This window comes from Somniosus microcephalus, chromosome 12, assembly GCF_052327205.1.
Source record: "Somniosus microcephalus isolate GS21.2 chromosome 12, FLI_Smic_1.0, whole genome shotgun sequence".
Lineage (NCBI taxonomy): Eukaryota > Metazoa > Chordata > Chondrichthyes > Squaliformes > Somniosidae > Somniosus > Somniosus microcephalus.
Window position 1 is genome coordinate 221044064 of NC_140998.1, and position 23717 is coordinate 221067780.

The 23717-nt window shown below is 51.4% G+C and overlaps 1 protein-coding gene across 1 annotated transcript in view; it reads right to left on the reverse strand.

Annotated features, from left to right (window-relative positions):
- The window catches only part of proser3 (proline and serine rich 3), a 120947-nt gene that overhangs the window by 54634 nt on the left and 42596 nt on the right, over positions 1-23717 (reverse strand). Inside the window, exon 12 of the transcript XR_015080393.1 lies at positions 3465-3565. The gene's annotated coding sequence lies outside the window, so the exon portion shown is untranslated. The remainder of the gene's footprint in view (positions 1-3464; positions 3566-23717) is intronic.

A 23717-nucleotide genomic window follows, 5' to 3' on the forward strand; every position in this document is an offset into this window, starting at 1 on the left:
TCGAAGACGAGCCGTGATCTTATTGAATGGCGGAGCGGGCTCGAGGAGCCGAATAGCCTCCTCCTGCTCCTAATGCTTATGTTCCCCGCCTGTCTGTTCCGTCCGGTGTTAGCAAGAGAGAGAGAGCAAACACGACAAAGAGTCTCGCGGGGGAAGAAAGAAAAAGCAGCACAGCTCCTTTTCGCTTTCAGTCTCCGTCTCCGTCTAACATATCCCTGGCAGGGAGGGAGGGAGGGAGGGAGGACGAGGAGAGGCGGTGGGGGCGGTGGGAGGAGGGCGATTCTGCTTCTTTCATTGGCTTCTCCCACACTCACGGCCCGCTTGCAGTCGCTGCTGCCGGCACAGGAACTCGCGGAGCCCCGAAAGCACCGCGCAGGCGAGGTGTCCAGGGAGAGGAGCAGGCTGCAGATCACGGGACTGTCTCTGCTGTCTGTCTGTCTCTCTCTCCCGCCCACCCCTCCAACCCCCCGCGCCCCTGGGGCCGGCTGGCAATGGAATGTCCCACTCCGCTCTCAGACAAAAGCCATTGTGAATGGGAGGCGGAGGGAATGGACGAAGCATCCAGCAGCACGAATAGCGTCTCTCAGTTTCCACTGGTCGAACCCTGAGCTCACAAGAAAGATAATCCTTCCTCGGTGCAGGAGGCGGGGCTGGTGGTGGGGGGGCTGGTGGGTGGGATGCGGGGGAAGATGAATCATTCACTCTTTGAGTGCTGGCTTCTGTGAGGCAAGGCAGCGACCACGATCAAAGCAAGAGGCTCCTGGTGTTAAAAGCAGAGCCACGAAAGGGTGCAGGGGCTGAGAAAGGAGAACAGCAGCAAACTCGGTCTGTGCAAAGTGACAATACACCACAGTGAGATACAGTCAGTAACACGGTGCGCTGGGGGAGAGGGGTTACTGAGTGATAGTGTGAGGGAGCTGGATTAACATCAGTAGAGATACAGTCAGTAACACGGTGCGCTGGGGGAGAGGGGTTACTGAGTGATAGTGTGAGGGAGCTGGATTAACATCAGTAGAGATACAGTCAGTAACACAGGGCGCTGGGGGAGAGGGGTTACTGAGTGACAGTGTGAGGGAGCTGGATTAACATCAGTAGAGATACAGTCAGTAACACAGGGCGCTGGGGGAGAGTGGTTACTGAGTGACAGTGTGAGGGAGCTGGATTAACATCAGTAGAGATACAATCAGTAACACAGGGCGCTGGGGGAGGGGGGTTACTGAGTGACAGTGTGAGGGAGCTGGATTAACATCAGTAGAGATACAGTTAGTAACACAGGGCGCTGGAGAGAGGGGTTACTGAGTGACAGTGTGAGGTAGCTGGATTAACATCAGTAGAGATACAGTCAGTAACACAGGGCGCTGGGGGAGAGGGGTTACTGAGTGACTGTGTGAGGGAGCTGGATTAACATCAGCAGAGGTACAGTTAGTAACACAGGGCGCTGGGCGAGAGGGGTTACTGAGTGACAGTGTGAGGGAGCTGGGTTAACATCAGTAGAGATACAGTCAGTAACACAGGGTGCTGGGGGAGAGGGGTTTCTGAGTGACAGTGTGAGGGAGCTGGATTAACATCAGTAAGGATACAGTCAGTTGAATAGATACAGAGTAAAGCTCCCTCTACAGTGTCCCATCAAACACTCCCAGGGCAGGTACAGCACGGGGTTAGATACAGAGTAAAGCTCCCTCTACACTGTCCCATCAAACATTCCCAGGGCAGGTACAGCACGGGGTTAGATACAGAGTAAAGCTCCCTCTACACTGTCTCATCAAACACTCCCAGGGCAGGTACAGTACGGGTTAGGTACAGAGTAAAGCTCCCTCTACACTGTCCCATCAAACACTCCCAGGGCAGGTACAGCACGGGTTAGATACAGAGTAAAGCTCCCTCTACACTGTCCCATCAAACACTCCTAGGGCAGGTACAGCACGGGGTTAGATACAGAGTAAAGCTCCCTCTACACTGTCTCATCAAACACTCCCAGGGCAGGTACAGCACGGGTTAGATCCAGAGTAAAGCTCCCTCTACACTGTCCCATCAAACACTCCCAGGGCAGGTACAGCACGGGGTTAGATACAGAGTAAAGCTCCCTCTACACTGTCTCATCAAACACTCCCAGGGCAGGTACAGCACGGGTTAGATACAGAGTAAAGCTCCCTCTACACTGTCCCATCAAACATTCCCAGGGCAGGTACAGCACGGGGTTAGATACAGAGTAAAGCTCCCTCTACACTGTCTCATCAAACACTCCCAGGGCAGGTACAGCACGGGTTAGATACAGAGTAAAGCTCCCTCTACACTGTCCCATCAAACATTCCCAGGGCAGGTACAGCACGGGGTTAGATACAGAGTAAAGCTCCCTCTACACTGTCTCATCAAACACTCCCAGGGCAGGTACAGTACGGGTTAGGTACAGAGTAAAGCTCCCTCTACACTGTCCCATCAAACACTCCCAGGGCAGGTACAGCACGGGTTAGATACAGTGTAAATCTCCCTCTACACTGTCCCTTCAAACACTCCCAGGGCAGGTACAGCACGGGTTAGATACAGAGTAAAGCTCCCTCTACACTGTCCCATCAAACATTCCCAGGGCAGGTACAGCACGGGGTTAGATACAGAGTAAAGCTCCCTCTACACTGTCTCATCAAACACTCCCAGGGCAGGTACAGCACGGGTTAGATACAGAGTAAAGCTCCCTCTACACTGTCCCATCAAACATTCCCAGGGCAGGTACAGCACGGGGTTAGATACAGAGTAAAGCTCCCTCTACACTGTCTCATCAAACACTCCCAGGGCAGGTACAGCACGGGTTAGATACAGAGTAAAGCTTCCTCTACACTGTCCCATCAAACACTCCCAGGGTAGGTACAGCACGGGTTAGATACAGAGTAAAGCTCCCTCTACACTGTCCCATCAAACACTCCCAGGGCAGGTACAGCACGGGTTAGATACAGTGTAAATCTCCCTCTACACTGTCCCATCAAACACTCCCAGGGCAGGTACAGCACGGGGTTAGATACAGAGTAAAGCTCCCTCTACACTGTCCCATCAAACACTCCCAGGGCAGGAACAGCACGGGGTTAGATACAGAGTAAAGCTCCCTCTACACTGTCCCATCAAACACTCCCGGGACAGGTACAGCACGGGGTTAGATACAGAGTAAAGCTCCCTCTACACTGTCCCATCAAACACTCCCGGGACAGGTACAGCACGGGGTTAGATACAGAGTAAAGCTCCCTCTGCACTGTCCCATCAAACACTCCCAGGGCAGGTACAGCACGGGGTTAGATACAGAGTAAAGCTCCCTCTACACTGTCCCATCAAACACTCCCAGGGCAGGTACAGCACGGGGTTAGTTACAGAGTAAAGCTCCCTCTACACCGTCCCATCAAACACTCCCAGGGCAGGTACAGCACGGGTTAGATACAGAGTAAAGCTCGTCCTACATTGTCGGCGACTGATGATCTTACCACAGACAGCACAGGCTCGTCCTTACTGAAGATGTCCATCAGGGACCTCCTCCACAGGGGAATGTTGTCCATCGCCTCTCGATCACCCGGTCAGGCTCCAGCTGCAAAAGAGGACAAAACCGTCAACCACCTGAGAGAGAATCGACCCTCCCGTTCTGCCCCCCACACTCCCGCCCCCGCAGCCCCACCCCACACAGTGTGGTATTGTGACGGCGATTCTCGCCCAGGTTGTTGGGATCTGAAAGTGTTTGCGTTAGTTTGTTGGATGTCTGCTGCGCATCGTGTGGAGGACTGCGTCTGCTGGGCAGCCTACATGGTAAGTCTTGACGACCACATCGACAATAACAACACCAGCAACAACCTGCATTTATATAGCGCCTTTAACGTAGTAAAACGTCCCAAGGAGCTTCACAGGAGCGTAAATCGTAATAAATCTGACCCCGAGCCACATCAGGAGATATTAGGACAGGCGACCAAAAGCTGGGTCAAAGAGGTCGGTTTTAAGGAGCGTCTTAAAGGAGGAGGGAGAGGCGGAGAGGTTTAGGGAGGGAATTCCAGAGCTCGGGGCCCAGGCGGCTGAAGGCACGGCCGCCAATGGTGGAGCGATGGAAATCGGGGGGATGCTCAAGTGGCCAGAATTGGAGGAGCGCAGAGATCTGGGAGGGTTGTAGGGGGCTGGAGGAGGTTACAGAGATAGGGAGGGTTGTAGGGGCTGGAGGAGGTTACAGAGATAGGGAGGGTTGTAGGGGCTGGAGGAGGTTACAGAGATCGCAGAGGGTTGTAGGGGCTGGAGGAGGTTACAGAGATAGGGAGGGTTGTAGGGCTGGAGGAGGTTACAGAGATAGGGAGGGTTGTAGGGGCTGGAGGAGGTTACAGAAATAGGGAGGGTTGTAGAGGCTGGAGGAGGTTACAGAAATAGGGAGGGTTGTAGGGGCTGGAGGAGGTTACAGAGATAGGGAGGGTTGTAGGGGGCTGGAGGAGGTTACAGAGATAGGGAGGGTTGTAGGGGCTGGAGAAGGTTACAGAGATAGGGAGGGTTGTAGGGGGCTGGAGGAGGTTACAGAGATAGGGAGGGTTGTAGGGGCTGGAGGAGGTTACAGAGATAGGGAGGGTTGTAGGGGGCTGGAGGAGGTTACAGAGATAGGGAGGGTTGTAGGGGGCTGGAGGAGGTTACAGAGATAGGGAGGGTTGTAGGGGCTGGAGGAGGTTACAGAGATAGAGAGGGTTGTAGGGGCTGGAGGAGGTTACAGAGATAGGGAGGGTTGTAGGGGGCTGGAGGAGGTTACAGAGATAGGGAGGGTTGTCGGGGGCTGGAGGAGGTTACAGAGTAAGGGAGGGTTGTAGGGGCTGGAGGAGGTTACAGAGATAGGGAGGGTTGTAGGGGCTGGAGGAGGTTACAGAGATAGGGAGGGTTGTAGGGGCTGGAGGAGGTTACAGAGATAGGGAGGGTTGTAGGGGCTGGAGGAGGTTACAGAGATGGCGGAGGGTTGTAGGGGCTGGAGGAGGTTACCGAGATAGGGAGGGTTGTAGGGGCTGGAGGAGGTTACAGAGATAGGGAGGGTTGTAGGGAGCTGGAGGAGGTTACAGAGATAGGGAGGGGGGGGGGGGAGGAGGGATTTGAGAACGAGGATGAGAATTTAAAAATTGATCTGACAGCCCCAGTGTCAGTACTGAGGGAGCACCGCACTGTCGGAGGGGCGGTACTGAGGGAGCGCCGCACTGTCGGAGGGTCAGTACTGAGGGAGCGCTGCACTGTTGGAGGGGCAGTACTGAGGGAGTGCCACTCTGTGGGAGGGGCAGTACTGAGGAAGCGCCGCACTGTCGGAGGGGCAGTACTGAGGGAGCGCCGTACTGTCGGAGGGGCAGTACTGAGGAAGCGCCGCACTGTCGGAGGGGCGGTACTGAGGGAGCGCCGCACTGTCGGAGGGGCAGTACTGAGGGAGCGCCGCACTGTCGGAGGGGCAGTACTGAGGGAGCGCCGCACTGTCGGAGGGGCGGTACTGAGGGAGCACCGCACTGTCGGAGGGGCAGTACTGAGCCGCACTGTCGGAGGGGCAGTACTGAGGGAGCGCCGCACTGTCGGAGGCGCAGTACTGAGGAAGCGCCGCACTGTCGGAGGGGCAGTACTGAGGGAGCGCCGCACTGTCGGAGAGGCGGTACTGAGGGAGCGCCGCACTGTCGGAGGGGCAGTACTGAGGGTGCGCCGCACTGTCGGAGGGGCAGTACTGAGGGAGCGCCGCACTGTCGGAGTTGTCGTCCTTCAGATGTGAAGTTAAACCGAGGCCCCGTCTACCCTCTCAGGTGGATGTAAAAGATCCCACGGCCACTATTGGAAGAAGAGCAGGGGGAGTTCTCCCTGGTGTCCTGGGGCCAATATTTATCCCTCAACCAACATCACTGAAAGCAGATGATCTGGGTCATTATCACGTTGCTGTTTGTGGGAGCTTGCTGTGCGCAAATTGTCTGTCGCGTTTCCTACATTACAACAGTGACCACACTTCAGACAAAGTACTTCATTGGCTGTGAAGCGCTTCGGGACGTCCTGAGGTGGGGAAAGGCGCTGGAGAGACAGGAGTCTTTCTTTTCTTTCTATAGTCACACCCGAGCTCGCAGTTGGGACCTCGTTGATGACTCACTGAGTGAGTTGCTTTCCCAGGATGGCTGATATGCAGGAGGAAGCTCAGAACCACTTCCTCTCTGAGCTGAAACGATAATAAATAGTAAAGAGGAACGAGGTAAGGACTGCAGCAATTATGGGCCTACTTGTTCCAGCAAAGAGATCCAACTCGTCCCTTGGCCCTCAATCTCTCTTCTACTGTGAGTCATGGAATCAGAGACATTTAGGATACAGGAGGCCAATCGGCACATCTTGCCTGTGCCGACCGACAAAGTGCTATCCAGCCAGTTCCCACTTCAACTGCGTATCCAAGTACTATTTAAATGCGATGAGGGTCTCTGCTTCGACCACCCTTTCAGGCAGTGAGTTCCAGACCCTCACCACCCTCTGGGTGAAGAAAGTTCTCCTCAACTCCTCTCTAATCCCTCTCCCAATGACTTTAAATCTCTGCCCCCTGGTTATTGACCCCCCTGCTAGGGGAAATCGGTCCTTCCTCTCCACTCTATCCAGGCCCCTCATCATTTTATACACCTCAATTAAATCTCCCCTCAGCCTCCTCTGTTCCAATTAAAACAACCCCAACCTCTCCAATCTTTCCTCGTCGCTGAAATTCCCCAGTCCTTGCAAAATTCTGACAGGGCTAGACAGACTGGATGCAGGGAGGATGGGGGTGGGTCTAGAACGAGGGGTCACAGTCTCAGGATGCAGGGTAGGACATTTAGGACTGAGATGAGGAGAAATTTCTTCACTCAGAGGGTGGTGAAGCTGTGGAATTCTCTACCACAGAAGGCTGTGGAGGCCAAGTCACTGAATATATTTAAGAAGGAGATAGATAGATTTCTAGACACAAAAGGCATCAAGGGGTATGGAGAGAGAGCGGGAATATGGGATTGAGATAGAGGATCAGCCATGATCATATTGAATGGCGGAGCAGGCTCGAAGGGCCGAATGGCTGACTCCTGCTCCTATTATTCTATGTTTTTATGTTTCTAACATCCTGGCAAATCTCCTCTGCACCCTCTATAGTGCAAGCACATCCTTCCTGTAATGTGGTGACCAGAACTGCACGCAGTACTCTAGCTGTGGCCTAACTGGTGTTTTATACAATTCAAGCATAACCTCCCTGCTCATATACTCTATGCCTTGGCTGGTAGGTCGATCAGTTCTCAGACCTCAAACCGTGGATCCCCTCCCCTCCCTCGCTTTACTGTCCCTCCTACCATCTCCTGCTCCTTGCAACGCCAGGCTTGGCACCAATCATCACCACCAAAAAGGTATATGCGATACTTGCCTTCATTAGCCGAGGTACAGAGGAGATTTGCCAGGATGTGAAGTGGTGCGCCGATAACAACCTGGCCCTTAACATCAAGAAAACCAAAGAAATCATTGTGGACTTCAGGAAGTCCAAAGGCGGAAGTCACACCCCCATCCACATCAATGGGGCTGTGGTGGAAAGGGTGGTCAGCTTTAAGTTCCTCGGAGTCCACATCACGGAAGACCTCTCCTGGTCCCTCAATACCTCCTCTCTGGTGAAGAAGGCCCAGCAGCGCCTATATTTCCTAAGGAGGCTGAAGGGATGTAACCTGTCACACCTGATCCTCTCTAACTTTTACCGCTGCACTATAGAGAGCATCCTGACAAACTGTATCGCAGTATGGTATGGCAGCTGTAGCTACTATGACCGGAAAGCCCTGCAGCGGGTAGTCAAAACTGCCCAACGCATTACCGGCACCCGGCTACCGACCATAGAGCACATATACCAGAAACGCTGTTTACGGAGGTCACGGACCATCATCAAAGACCCTACCCACCCCAGCCACAGTCTGTTCGCCTTCCTGCCATCTGGGAGACGCTACAGATGCATTCGCACCCGTACGACCAGATTTAGGAACAGCTTCTTTCCCAGGGCTGTCATCCTACTGAACTCCACAAATAAACTCTAAAGCCTGCACGTCTGCCAATGCACTTTATTATGTTTATGTTTATGTTAATGTATTACAAGCCAAATGTATGTTGAACGTTTAAATGTCTTAATCTAAATGTACACTCTCGGGAGCCGCAAGCCTACATTTCGTTGTACTGCACTTGTGCACTAACAATGACAATAAAGTTGATTTGATTTGATTTGATAAGAGTTCTGGTCGCCACACTATAGGAAGGATGTGATTGCATTGGAGAGGGTGCAGAGGAGATTCACCAGGATGTTACCTGGGCTGGAGCGCTTCAGCTATGAAGAGAGACTGGACAGGCTGGGGTTGTTTTCCTTGGAGTAGAGAAGGCTGAGGGGGGGACCTGATTGAGGTATACAAAATTATGAGGGGCATAGATAGGGTAGATAGAAAGGAACTTTTCCCCTTAGTAGAGGGGTCAATAACCAGGGGGCATAGATTCAAGGTAAGGGGCAGGAGGTTTAGAGGGGATTTGAGGAAAAACTTTTTCACCCAGAGGGTGGTTGGAATGTGGAACTCACTGCCTGAAAGGGTGGTAGAGGCAGGAACCCTCACAACATTCAAGAAGCATTTGGATGAGCACTTGAAATGCCATTGCATACAAGGCTACGGACCAAATGCTGGAAAATGGGATTAGACTGGACAGGGATGGATGGCGGGCGCGGACACGATGGGCCGAAGGGCCTCTTTCTGTGCTGTATAACTCTATGGGGGAAAAATTCAGTATCGCCCCGTTTGGGGCGCCATTATCGGCCGTACGCAAAGTTTAGCGCCTGGCGCTAATTATCGCCTCCGACGGCAAACTTGGCTTTTATCGCCCCTGGAGGTGATTGGAGCGCTAAATCAGGCGCTTCACACCTGTCTTAAGGCGCAAAGGCCGAGGAGCGAGGCGCTACCTTAGAGCGCTGGCGAAGCAAGGAAGGGCAAATCAAAATGAACCTGCAAAGTGCTGCTCAGTACCCAGAACTCCTTCACACAGCGTTGAATCTCTCCAGAAGTCTCTCTCTCTCTCTCAGAATACGTGGTGCAAAAATGTCACCAACAAAAAAAGGCAGGAAGCGGTCACCTTTAAACAGCGCTCCCCCAGTCCCTTCCTGACTGCAGAACGCTCCCCTCAACCTGTCGTTGCTAGCGGCAGGCGGTAAGGCAGGGGGCGCCACTCAATATCCGGTCCGGGGCGCTACCGGGGGCGTTGCGCGCTCGACCGACGTCACGATCTGCCGGCGCAGGAGATCGTGGCGGTCGTGTTTAGCGCCGCCGCAAAAAGTCTAGTTAATTTCGCGAGCGGCGCAAACATCGCCGCGCCCGGGCGCTAGTTGCTTTGCGCCCCATTAGCGCCCTCTTAACGGGAGGTGCAAACAACTGAATTTTTCCCCCATGACTTCCTGACCAGCGGCTCGCTGCGGAAGAGGAAGGGTAAAAGGGGAGAATAATCAGAAATTCGCCTCAGCCTTTGCTCCCCAGCACGGTGTCACAGAAACTCACAGCACAGGAGGAGGCCAGTCGGCCCGTCGTGCCTGTCCCGGCTCTTTGAAGGAGCAGTGGTGCTCAGTCCCACGTCCCCCCGTATTTTGTCCGTAACCCGCTCAGTTCCTCGTCCTCCAGTGCCCGTCCGACTCCCTTTTCAAATTACTGATGGAATCGGATCCCGCCGCCCGTTCGGGTCGAGCGTTCCCGATCCTGACAACTCTCTGAGTGAGAAAATCTCTCCTCACCGCCCCTCTAGATCTTTTTACAATGATTTTGAATCTATGATCTCTGGTTATTGATCCACTCATAAGAACATAGGAGCAGGAGTCGGCCATTCGGCCCCTCGAGCCTGCTCCGCCATTCAATAAGATCATGGCTGATCTTCAACCTCATCTCCACTTTCCCGCCTGATCCCCATAACCATTGATTCCCTTAATATTGAAAAATCTATCGATCTCAGCCTTGAATATACTCAACGACTGAGCCTCCACAGCCCTCTGGGGGAGAGAATTCCAAAGATTCACCGCCCTCTGAGTGAAGAAATTCCTCTTCAACTCAGTCCTCAATGGCCGAGCCCTTATCCCGAGACTGTGACCCCTGGTTCTAGACTCCCCAGCCAAGGGGAAACATCCTCCCTGCATCTACCCTGTCAAGCCCTGTAAGAATTCTGTATGTTTCAACAAGATCACCTCTCATTCTTCCAAACTCTAGAGAATATAGGCCCAGTCTACTCAATCTCTCCTCAGAGGTCAATCCCCCCATCCCAGGAGTATTGTGTGCAGTTTTGGTCGCCTTATCTGAGGAAGGATGTTCTTGCCATGGAGAGAGTGCAGCGAAGATTCACCAGGCTGATACCTGGGATGGCAGGAATGACGTATGAGGAGAGATTGGGTCGATTGGGCTTATACTCGCTGGAGTTTAGAAGAATGAGAGGGGATCTCATTGAAACTTATAAAATTCTAACAGGACCGGACAGACTAGATGCAGGAAGGATGTTCCCGATGGTCGGGGAGTCCAGAACCAGGGGACACAGTCTAAGGATAAGGGCTAAGCCATTTAGGACAGAAATGAGGAGGAATTTCTTCACCCAGAGAGTGGTGAACCTGTGGAATTCTCTACCACAGAAGGCAGTAGAGGCCAATTCATTAAATATAATCAAGAAGGAGTTGGATATATTTCTTAAGGCTAAAGGGATCAAGGGATATGGGGAGAAGGCAGGGACAGGGTACTGAATTTGGATGATCAGCCATGATCTCATTGAATGGCGGAGCAGGCTCGAGGGGCCGAATGGCCTACTCCTGCTCCTATCTTCTATGTTTCTATGAATCACGCTGGTGAACCTTCGCTGCACCCTCACTACAGGGAATATTTGTTTCCCTATTTACACTATCAAAATCCCTGTTTACCATCCTGGAACTCCCTCCCTAACAGCACTGTGGGAGTACCTTCACCACACGGGACTGCAGCGGTTCAAGAAGGCGGCTCACCGCCACTTTCTCAAGGGGCAACTAGGGATGGGCAATAAATGCTGGCCTTGCCAGCGACGCCCGCATCCCGAGAACAAGTTGCATAAAAATTCAAAGGCTCTGTAGGGCAGAAGTTGCCTCTCAGTCTCGCCATCCAGCGGATGAACGGAGGGCAGCTGGAAAGTTTGAAAGTAATGCCAGGAGGCCGTGGGAACGCAAAGCATTGGATTCTCATCCCGTGATTCAATCTTTCAGCAATCAGCTCAGTTTTCACCGACATATTGGGGTCCACAGCCACTTTACACGGGAGAACCAAAGTCCCGTTCGCCCATCACCCCCAGTTTTTCGCTGACCTACATCGGCTCCCGGTCCAACAACGCCTCGATTTTAAAGTGGTATATAGACCTCCAAACAGTAAGGCGGAGGTTGGGGATGGCATTAAAAGGGAAATTAAAGAAGCGTGCAATATCCAACTCCTTCTTGAATATATTTAATGAACTGAACTCCACCACCTTCTGTGGTAGAGAATTCCACAGGTTCACCACTCTCTGGGTGAAGAAATTCCTCCTCATCTCAGTCCTAAATGGCTTACCCCTTATCCTTAGACTGTGACCCCTGGTTCTGGACTCCCCCGCCATCGGGAACATCCTTCCTGCATCTAGTCTGTCCAGTCCTGTCAGAATTTTATAAGTTTCAATGAGATCCCCTCTCATTCTTCTAAATTCCAGCGAGTATAAGCCCAATCGACCCAATCTCTCCTCATACGTCATTCCTGCCATCCCAGGTATCAGCCTGGTGAATCTTCGCTGCACTCCCTCCATGGCAAGAACACCCTTCCTCAGATAAGGTGACCAAAACTGCACACAATACTCAAGATGTGGTCTCACCAAGGCCCTGTACAACTGCAGCAAGACATCCTTGTTCCTGTACTCAAACCCTCTCGCTACGAAGGCCAACATACCATTTGCCTTCTTAACCGCCTGCTGCACCTGCATGCTTACCTTCAGCGACTGGTGCACAAGGACGCCCAGGTCTCGTTGCACTTCCCCTTCTCCCAATCTATTGCCATTCAGATAATAATCTGCCTTCCTGTTTTTGCCACCAAAGTGGATAACCTCACATTTATCCATGTTATATTGCATCTGCCATGCTTCTGCCCAATCACCCAACCTGTCCCATACTGGAGTTTCTCGGCATCCTCCTCACAGCACACATGCCCACCCAGCTTTGTGTTGTCTGCAAATTTGGAGATATTACATTTAGTTCCCTTGTCTAGATCATCAATATATATTGTGAATAGCTGGGGTCCAAGGATCGATCCCTGCGGTACCCCACTAGTCACTGCCTGCCACTCGGAAAAAGACCCGTTTATTCCAACTCTTTGCTTTCTGTCTGCCAACCAGTTCTCTATCCAAGTCAATACCTTGCCCCCAATCCCTTAACTTTACACGCCAGAAGTTTACGGCACAGAAGGGGGCCGTTCGGCCCATTGTGTCCGCCCCGGACCGCTATCTTTTCACGCCCTCTCTTTGCTATCCTAATTTCCTTCGTAATTTTCACTCCTGCAGGATTTCTGCAGTATTTAGCTCTCGCTATCTGACATATGCTTCCCTCTTCTCTCCCTTGCCCCCCACCCTGTATGCTCCTTGGAGTTGACGCCAAGATCAGATCAGCCGCGATCTTACTGAATGGCGGAGCAGGCTCGAGGGGCCGAATGGCCGACTCCTGCTCCAATTTCTGAAGAGATCGCGAAGTCTCTGTTTGAAGGATGGACTCAGTCGAGAATATTTTTGTGGACTTTATAGGCTGAGGGTGTTTTCCCTGTGGTGGGATCGCCCTGTGCAGATGCGTGGGGGACTGGTTTGTTAAAACTCCAGAGAATGCATGGCAATTGGTTGTGGCAAAAGAACTGTCAGTCATCCAGAATGTATGGGTTCGCCCGACAGTCCTGGAAAAAGGAAGGGGGCCATTGAACTTTGAACATATTAGAAAGCCACTCTAACATGCAAAAACACTTCTCACCTCCATCTCAGGAGAGAAGCAGAACAATGAACCCACTGACCTCAGCCAGCCGAAGAGGAGCCAGTTTTTTCCCAACACAAAGACCGAAAGATATGTCCCAGACTTAGGGCCATTAATCCAATACTCATGGGTCCGAGGATGACCCATCACTGATTAAGCACCGGAGTGCTTAGAAACAAAAGGATTTTAAAGATTGGCGGGAAAGATAGGGGTAGCCAGACTCCGATAAAAGATAGATTCTTTCCCACCATTCTCTCTCTCTCTCTCTCTCGCTCCAACAAGATCGACCTACCAAGAAGAACCAGAGACGCCCCCGAGCAGAGCGATCGAAACCGACCGCGTGTGGGGGTAAGCACGGTCTCGAGTGTCCCAAGCCGGTAACCCGTGAGCTGTAAGGGCTCAGGGTTTTTCTCAGAAGTGAAGTTTTTGGGCTATTCCGAGGGGTGGGAGCTTCGTTTGGTTCAGCCAGGTGAAGGGGTTTATGCAACTGGGTAAAGGGGTGAGATTATAGTCTACCATAGCAACAAGGAAATTACTGCTTGTTATAGTCCCCAGTTTTGTACTGTATGTGTGTTGGTTGTAATCTGGATGTTATTCTCCACAGAGACAGTGATTTCGTTTAGTAGTGCATGTTTTAGCCAGTGTATGTTAGTGTGGTAAAACCACCAATGAACTCCTGTACAAATGAATAACTGTCTTTAAAGCAATGTTACAGCTCCTATGTCCGTTTGCTGAGCGTAAACAAGCTTTCTGTAAAAACCCTGAAACAACGCGATGACGTCATCACGTTGGTCACGTGATGCCCCGAGTGGCGGGAAACGTGATGACGTCATGACGTCAGAGGTGGGAGGTTCTGAGTTCAGACCTTGTGGAACAAGCTACTGTATAGACCTGTTTGCTGTTGCTCCTGCATGTTTTTGTTTTGTTCACCAGTTTAATTAAATTCGGTTAATTTACTGAACTGACTCGACCTCAGTGATTTAGATAGGAATCCATTGATTCCTACATTAGACCAAATAAATATAAGTTTGATTTTTCACTGAAGCATTCCTGTCCATGACTTATTTCATTTACACTCTGAATAATAATTCCCGGGTATAGAACTTTGGTAAGGCATGAGCGATTCGAACCGTCTAACAATTGGGCTAGGATCAAAAACCGCTTACATTTCTTATGTTCACCTTGACATCCACGGGGCTTGAGATTTGGGAGTCCCCACCCCTTTTACGTAGTGGGAACATACTTGCTCTGAACCCTCACTATCTCCTCCTTGAATGCCTCCCACTGCTCTGACACCGATTTACCTTTAGGGAGCCGTTACCAGTCCTGTTTTGCTAAATCGCATCTCATGCGGCTTGACGTTGCACTGTCAAAGGTTAAGCGTGCAAGTCCAAAAGCGCCTGCGCGACTTCATAGAAACATAGAAGATAGGAGCAGGAGTAGGTCATTCGGCCCCTCGAGCCTGCTCCGCCATTCAATGTGATCATGGCTGATCATCCAAATTCAGTACCCTGTCCCTGCTTTCTCCCCATATCCCTTGATCCCTTTAGCCTTAAGAAATATATCCAACTCCTTCTTGAATATATTTAATGAATTGGCCTCTACTGCCTTCTGTGGTAGAGAATTCCACAGGTTCACCACTCTCTGGGTGAAGAAATTCCTCCTCATTTCTGTCCTAAATGGCCTACCCGTTATCCTTAGACTGTGACCCCTGGTTCTGGACTCCCCCGCCATCGGGAACATCCTTCCAGCATCTAGTCTGTCCAGTCCTGTCAGAATTTTATAAATTTCAATGAGATCCCCTCTCATTCTTCTAAACTCCAGCGAGTATAAACCCAATCGACCCAATCTCTCCTCATACGTCATTCCTGCCATCCCAGGTATCAGTCTGGTGAATCTTCACTGCACTCCCTCCATGGTAAGAACATCCTTCCTCAAATAAGGCGACCAAAACTGCACACAATACTCAAGGTGTGGTCTCACCAAGGCCCTGTACAACTGCAGCAAGACATCCTTGTTCCTGTACTCGAATCCTCTCGCTATGAAGGCCAACATACCATTTGCCTTCTTAACCGCCTGCTGCACCTGCATGCTTACCTTCAGCGACTGGTGCACAAGGACACCCAGGTCTCATTGCACTTCCCCTTCTCCCAATCTATTGCCATTCAGATAATAATCTGCCTTCCTGTTTTTGCCACCAAAGTGGACTTCAAGCAGTGGTGAGGGGCGTTGTGGAGATCCTGGCAGATGGGGAGACGTTGGTTCTCCATGCTTTGATAGGCTTGCTGGAAGGAAGACGGCCTCGCGGTGAAGGGACGGGGGAGCGATGCGCGACAGCGCGGGGCAGCCAGAGCCGACTCGAGGGTCCCAGCGATGCACCGCGCTGCAGGGTTCAGTTTGACATTAACAAGTCGGGTGTGGCTGCCTGTGGTCCATATCAGTGGAAGTCACTGAGGACCAGTGAGATAGGGGCAGTAGGTCACACAGCACAAACCTAATAATAGATATGAGACAACTGTCCCTGACCCCAACCCTAACCCCAACCCAGCGATTCCCCACTTCCTGCTTCTACACACTGTCCTAGTTTCCATTTGCCTTATAACAAATTCCCAGCTTCCTCATCCAGAGACACCGCCCAGAAAATACTCCGAGGCAACGGACCACAAACAGTTCACTCAATAAATCATCCACAATTAACCCTTCCCATTCACTCCCACTGTACACAATCTCAATGGACCAACCCCTTCCCATTCACTCCCACTGTACACAATCCCAATGGACCAACCCCTTCCCATTCACTCCCACTGTACACAATCCCAATGGACCAACCCCTTCCCATTCACTCCCACCGTACACAATCCCAATGGACCCAAACCCCTTCCCATTCACTCCCACTGTACACAATCCCAATGGACCAACCCCTTCCCATTCACTCCCACTTTACACAATCCCAATGGACCCAAACCCCTTCCCATTCACTCCCACTGTACACAATCCCAATGGACCCAAACCCCTTCCCATTCACTCCCACTGTACACAATCCCAATGGACCCAAACCCCTTCCCATTCACTCCCACTGTACACAATGCCAATGGAACCAAACCCCTTCCCATTCACTCCCACTGTACACAATCCCAATGCACCCAAGCCCCTTCCCATTCACTCCCACTGTACACAATCCCAATGGACCAACACCTTCCCATTCACTCCCACTGTACACAATCCCAATGGACCAACCCCTTCCCATTCACTCCCACTGTACACAATCCCAATGGGCCCAAACCCCTTCCCATTCACTCCCACTGTACACAATCCCAATGGACCCAAACCCCTTCCCATTCACTCCCACTGTACACAATCCCAATGGACCCAAGCCCCTTCCCATTCACTCCCACTGTACACAATCCCAATGGACCCAAACCCCTTCCCATTCACTCCCACTGTACACAATCCCAATGGACCCAAACCCCTTCCCATTCACTCCCACTATACACAATCCCAGTTTCTTTTGATGCAACGTGTGTGTTTGATTGAGTTGTGGATCACCGAGCAGTGAATGGGTGTTCGGCCTGTCACACTGTCGTACGAGGCTTGCTCACAAACGGTTTCTCTTTCCGATGACAGAGAGGCCACGATCCGTGATGGAGCAGCAATGAATTAACGTCAATCGGCAGGGAGTGAGTTCAAAGGTTGTCGAGGGTTTAACGACAAGTCTCAGGAGGCAAGACCTTCGGTGGGCACCACCTGATCAATTGGCTTTGGAGACCAGGGCGTATTCATACAGAACTGTCTCGCGGGAGATTGAATGGGTGGGTGGAGTCCATGATAGGCACACACCAGTGATGGAGCAGGAGCACGTCAGGGCTCTCGCTGCTGTATTATCATTTAGAAACACAGAAGCAGAAACAGGAAGCATGCAGAGGAGACCGGGAAGTGGTTGGCTCATGACCAGGCAGTGCGCCTTGAGAACATGACCAGTGTCAATCTAGTGCCCGCACTGGCTCAGTGGGCAGCATGCTCTCCCTCGCCTCCAAGTCAGAACGTCGCAGGTTCGAAGCCCCACTCCAGAGACTCGAGCCCCATAAGGCTGACACTCTCATTGCCAGTACTGAGGGAGCGCCTCACTGTCGGAGGGTCAGTACCGAGGGAGCGCCTCACTCTCGGAGGGTCAGTACTGAGGGAGCGCCGCACTGTCGGAGGGGCAGTACTGAGGGAGCAACGCACTGTTGGAGGGGCGGTACTGAGGGAGCGCCGCACTGTCGGAGGGGCGGTACTGAGGGAGCGCCGCACTGTCGGAGGGGCGGTACTGAGGGAGCGCCGCACTGTCGGAGGGGCGGTGCTGAGGGAGCGCCGCACTGTCGGAGGGGCAGTACTGAGGGAGCGCCGCACTGTCGGAGGGGCTGTACTGAGGGAGCGCCGCACTGTCGGAGGGGCTGTACTGAGGGAGCGCCGCACTGTCGGAGGGGCAGTACAGAGGGAGAGCAGCACTGTCGGAGGGGCAGTACTGAGGGAGTGCTGCACTGTCGGAGGGGCGGTACTGAGGGAGCGCCGCACTGTCGGAGGGGTCGTACTGAGGGAGCGCCGCACTGTCGGAGGGGCATAGATACATAGATACATAGAAGATAGGAGCAGGAGTAGGCCATTCGGCCCTTCGTGCCTGCTCCGCCATTCGATGAGATCATGGCTGATCCTTTAATTCAGTATCCCGTCCCCGCCTTCTCTCCGTAACCCTTAACCCCTTTTGCCCGTAGAAATATATCTAATTCCCTCTTAAATATATTTAATGAGCTGGCGTACACTGCCCTCTGTGGCAATGAGTTCCACAGGTTCACCACTCTCTGAGTGAAGAAATTCCCCCTCATCTCTGTCCTAAATGGTTTAGCCCTTATCCTTAAATTATGTCCTCTAGTTCTGTTCTCACCCGCCAAGGGAAACATTCCTTCTGCATCCAGTCTGTCTAGACCTGTCAGAATTTTATACACTTCTATGAGGTCCCCTCTCAATCTTCTAAACTCCAGTGTGTACATCCCTAAACTACATAGTCTCTCCTCATAGGTCATTCCCGCCATTCCTGGTATCAGCCTGGTGAATCGCCGCTGCACCCCCTCCATGGCAAGAACATCCTTCCTCAGATGAGGCGACCAAAACTGTACACAGTACTCGAGGTGTGGTCTCACCAGTGCCCTGTACAGCTGCAGCAAGGTATCCCTGTTCCTGTATTCTAACCCTTTTGCTATGAAGGCCAGCATACCGTTTGCCTTCTTGACCGCCTGTTGCACCTGCATGCTCGCCTTCAGTGACTGGTGTACAAGAACACCCAGGTCTCTCTGTACTTCCCCCTCTCCCAATCTATTGCCATTTAAATAATAATTTGCCCTCCCGTTCCTGCACCCAAGGTGGATAACTTCGCACTTGTCCACATTATAGTGCATCTGCCATTTATCCGCCCAATCGCCCAGTCTGTCCAAATCGCTCTGGAGCTTCCTGGTCTCTTCCTCTGAGCCCACCCCCCCTCCTAGTTTAGTGTCGTCTGCAAATTTGGAAATGCTGCATCCGACTCCCTGATCCAGGTCATTAATGTAAATTGTGAACAGCTGGGGGCCCAGGACAGATCCCTGTGGTACCCCACTTGTTACTGCCTGCCATTCAGAAAATGAGCCGTTTATTCCAACTCTCTGTTTTCTATCTGACAGCCAGTTCCCTATCCACGCCAAAACTTTCCCCTTTATCCCATGAGCCTCAATTTTCCATGCTAATCTTTTATGTGGGACCTTATCGAAGGCCTTTTGGAAGTCCAGGTACACCACATCTACTGGCTCTCCCCCATCTATTCTACCAGTTACTCCCTCAAAAAATTCCAATAGATTAGTCAAGCACGATTTACCCTTTGTAAATCCATGTTGACTCTGTCCTATCCTGTCCCCATTTGCTAAGTGCTCCGCTATTTCATCCTTAATGATGGACTCCAGCATTTTGCCCACAACTGATGTAAGGCTTACAGGTCTGTAATTACCTGCTTTTTCCCTACCCCCCTTTTTGAATAGTGGGGTAACGTTAGCTACCCTCCAATCCATCGGCACTGTTCCCGAGTCTAATGAATTCTGAAAAATCATCCTTAGTGCATCCGCTATCTCTAGGGCCACCTCCTTCAGTACCCTAGGATGCATGTTATCAGGCCCTGGGGATTTGTCCACCTTCAATCCCTTTAGCTTCCTTAACACCATATCCTTAGAGATATTGATTTGCGTCAGTTCCTCCTTTGCCAATGTCCCTATTTTTCCCGATATCCCAGGGAGGTTTTTTGTGTCTTCCTTCGTAAAGACTGACCCAAAGTATGCATTTAGTTGATCTGCCATTTCCTTATTTCCCATTATATATTCCCCCGTATCTGACTGCAATGGACCAACTTTGGTTTTCACCAGTCTTTTCCTTTTGATATATTTATAAAAGCTTTTGGAGTTAGTTTTTATATTTTCCGCCAGCTTGTTTTCGTAAGCTATTTTGCCCCTCTTGATCATGCCCTTTGCCCTCCTTTGCTCTATCTTAAACTGTTCCCAATCTTCCGCTCTGGCGCTTTTTTTGGCTATTTTATACGCCCTATCTTTGGATTTTATGCTGTCTCTAATTTCCCCTGTTATCCACGGTTGAGTCACCTTTTTAGATTTCCTTTTATGCCAGATTGGTATAAACAATTTTTGCAATTTTGTCATTCTATCTTTAAATGTTTGCCATTGTTTATCTACCTCCAGTCCTCCCAGGAACGTTGTCCAATCAGACCTACTCAGTTCCCGTCTCATGGCATCATAATTCCCCTTGTTTAAATTCAGGACCTTAGTCTCTGAGTCAATTTCTTCGCTCTCCATTTCGAGTGAGAAATCGATCATGTTATGATCGCTCTGACCCAAGGGTCCCCGTACAACAAGATTACTGATTAGTCCCTTCTCATTGCACAGTACCCAGTCCAATATAGCCTGTTCCCGAGTTGGTTCCTCGACATATTGATCCAGATAACCATCCCTTAAACACTCAAGGAATTCCTCCTCCTCATTATTTTTACTGATTAGGCTAGTCCAATCTATATGTAAGTTAAAGTCACCTATGATGACAGCTGTGCTCTTATTGCACGCTTCTCTAATTTCCCTCGTGATGCCCTCCCTAACCTCTATTTTACTATTTGGAGGCCTATATACCACTCCTATTAATGTTTTTCGCCCCTCGCTATTTCTTAGCTCCACCCATATAGATTCTGTATTAACTGAGTTAATATCCTTCTTTTCAATTGCATTTATCCCCTCTTTTACTAGCAATGCTACCCCTCCTCCCTTTCTTTTTTGTCGATCCTTCCTAAATACTGAATACCCCTGTATGTTAAGCTCCCAGCCCTGCTCACCCTGCAACCATGTTTCCGTAATCCCAATTAGATCATAATTATTAACCTCTATTTCCACAGCTAATTCATCTACCTTGTTCCTGATGCTTCTCGCATTAAGGTATAAAACCCTCAGGCTTTTTTTATGCTCACATTTTTTATGAATTAGTTTGGCCCTTTGTTTTTTGTTCCTCACCCTTTTACCATTTATTTCTGTCTGCCTTTCACTTTCCTCTATTTCACTACATAGGTTTCTAGCCCCCTGCCATACTAGTTTAAATGCTCCCGAACTGCTTTATCAAAAATTACCCCGAGAACATCAGTTCCATCTCTGCACAGGTGTAGACCGTCCCTTTTGTATAGGTCACACCTACCACAAAACTGGTTCCAATGCCTCAAAAATTTAAAACCCTCCCTCTTACACCACTGCTCAAGCCACGTATTTAGCCTAACTATCCTGTTCTCTGTACTGAGTACTGAGGGAGCGCCGCACTGTCGGAGGGGCAGTACTGAGGGAGCGCTGCACTGTCGGAGGGGCAGTACTGAGGGAGAGCAGCACTGTCGGAGGGGCAGTACTGAGGGAGCGCCGCACTGTCGGAGGGGCAGTACTGAGGGAGTGCCGCACTGTCGGAGGGGCAGTACTGAAGGAGCGCCGCACTGTCGGAGGGGCAGTACTGAGGGAGCGCCGCACTGTCGGAGGGGCAGTACAGAGGGAGCGCTGCACTGTCGGAGGGGCAGTACTGAGGGAGTGCTGCACTGTCGGAGGGGCAGTACCGTGGGAGCGCCGCACTGTCGGAGGGACAGTACTGAGGGAGCGCCGCACTGTCGGAGGGGCAGTACTGAGGGAGCGCCGCACTGTCGGAGGGGCAGTACTGAGGGAGCGCCGCACTGTCGGAGGGGCAGTACTGAGGGAGCGCTACACTGTTGGAAGTGCCGTCTTTCAAATGAGATGTTAAACCGAGGCCCCGTCTGCCCTCTCAGGTGGATGTAAAAGATCCCACGGCCACTATTGGAAGAAGAGCAGGGGGAGTTCTCCCCGGTGTCCTGGGGCCAATATTTATCCCTCAACCAACATCACTAAAACAGATGATCCGGTCATTATCACATTGCTGTTTGTGGGAGCTTGCTGTGCGCAAATTGGCTGCCGCGTTTCCTACATTACAACAGTGACCACACTCCAGAAAAAGCACTTCATTGGCTGTGAAGCGCTTTGGGACGTCCTGAGGTGGGGAAAGGCGTGGGAGAGACGGGAATCCTTGCTCTTTTAGCCGAAGGCGATGGGCCAGGATCGCCCTCTGCCTCCTGCTGCACGCGCCCAACATGGACGGCGCTTGGTGGAGTCTGTCGCAGAACGCTGGCCCGGGCTTCTGCAGAGTTTGGCACCAAACGAGGGTCTTCGGCGAATTGGAGAACCTTGCTCAGCGAACACAAAGGCCTGCAGGAAACCTCAGCCTGAGCAGGAAGTGATGTGAGGAGCTGTTAATAGCCAAACCACAGCATGAGATCTCAGCCTCCAACAGCGGAGAGGGGGGAGGAGGGCCGGGCCGGGGAGAGAAGGGACAAAACACCAGGATTCAGCTTCCCACATGGCAGCTGTCCTTCACTCTGCCAGTGCAATTCATAGAAACATAGAAGATAGGAGCAGGAGTCGGCCATTCGGCCCCTCAAGCCTGCTCCGCCATTCAATGAGATCATGGCTGATCATCCAAATTCAGTACCCTGTCCCTGCCTTCTCCCCATATCTCTTGATCCCTTTAGCCTTGAGAAATATATCCAACTCCTTCTTGAATATATTTAATGAACTGGCCTCCACTGCCTTCTGTGGTAGAGAATTCCACAGGTTCACCACTCTCTGGGTGAAGAAATTCCTCCTCATCTCTGTCCTAAATGGCCTACCCCTTATCCTTAGACTGTGACCCCTAGTTCTGGACTCCCCGACCATCGGGAACATCCTTCCAGCATCTAGTCTGTCCAGTCCTGTTAGAATTTTATAAGTTTCGATGAGATCCCCTCTCCTTCTTCTAAACTCCAGTGAGTACAAGCCCAATCGTCCCAATCTCTCCTCACCCCATCTAGAGCCATCCCTTGTTCCTTAACCTGTCCCATTACCGCCTCCTCTCGCCTTGAGTATCTCTTAATGTCTCTCAATATGTCTTAATCTCTCCTGCTTTCTATCCTGTCACTGACCTTCCCTTTAGTTCTTTCACCCCCTCCCCCTTTTCCCAGCCCCTGACTTGCTTTAAAATCTGTTTCATTTCCTGCATTTTTTCCAGTTCTGACGAAAGGTCTTCGACCTGAAACGTTAACTCTGTTTCTCTCTCCGCGAGTGTTGCCCTGGCCTGCTGAGTTTTTCCAGCGTTTTCTGTTGTTATTTCGGATTTCCAGCAGCCGCAGTATTTTGCTATCGTACCGGGATTCAGCTATCCAACCGAGAGGTGACAACCAGGCCGTGTCACATCAACCTTACGACGCAGGGCTTTTTACAGTTGAGTCTTTGGAAAAGAGAAGGCTGAGGGCGACCTGATAGAGGTCTTTAAGATTATGAAAGGGTTTCGATAGGGTAGACGTAGAGAAGATGTTTCCACTTGCGGTTGAGAACTAGGGACCATCAATATAAGAGAGTCACTGATAAATCCAATAGGGAATTCATGAGAAACTTCTTTCCCCAGAGAGTGGGGAGAATGGGGAACTCGCTACCACAGGGAGTGGTCGAGGCGAAGAGCAGAGATACATTTAAGGGGAAGCTGGATAAACACACGAGGGAGAAAGGAATAGAAGGATATAGTGATGGGGTGAGATGAAGAGGGGTGGGAGGAGGCTGGTGTTGACGGGGTGAGATGAAGAGGGGTGGGAGGAGGCTGGTGTTGATGGGGTGAGATGAAGAGGGGTGGGAGGAGGCTGGTGTTGACGGGGTGAGATGAAGAGGGGTGGGAGGAGGCTGGTGTTGACGGGGTGAGATGAAGAGGGGTGGGAGGAGGCTGGTGTTGATGGGGTGAGATGAAGAGGGGTGGGGGAAGGCTGGTGTGGAGCATATACACCGGCACGGACCAGTAGGGCCGAATGGCCTGTTTCTGTGCTGTACATTCTACATAATTCTGTGCAAGAACCTTGCGGATAGTGCAAATGCAGAAATTAGCATTTGCACGCTCGTCCTCACACCCAAGGGGCTGCTCGATGAGAAGGTGAGACTGAGAGATAAAAAGTTGCGCGTGTCCGAACCCATTGTAACCTTTGTTACCCCTGAGAAACTAATCAGGGAGTGTCGGGAATCGGTTGCAGTCTCTGCTTCCCTGAGCATTCGACAGCATCCCGTACTGGATTAGAGAGAGCTGCAGGTTCCCCTCGCTCATTCCTTCCACT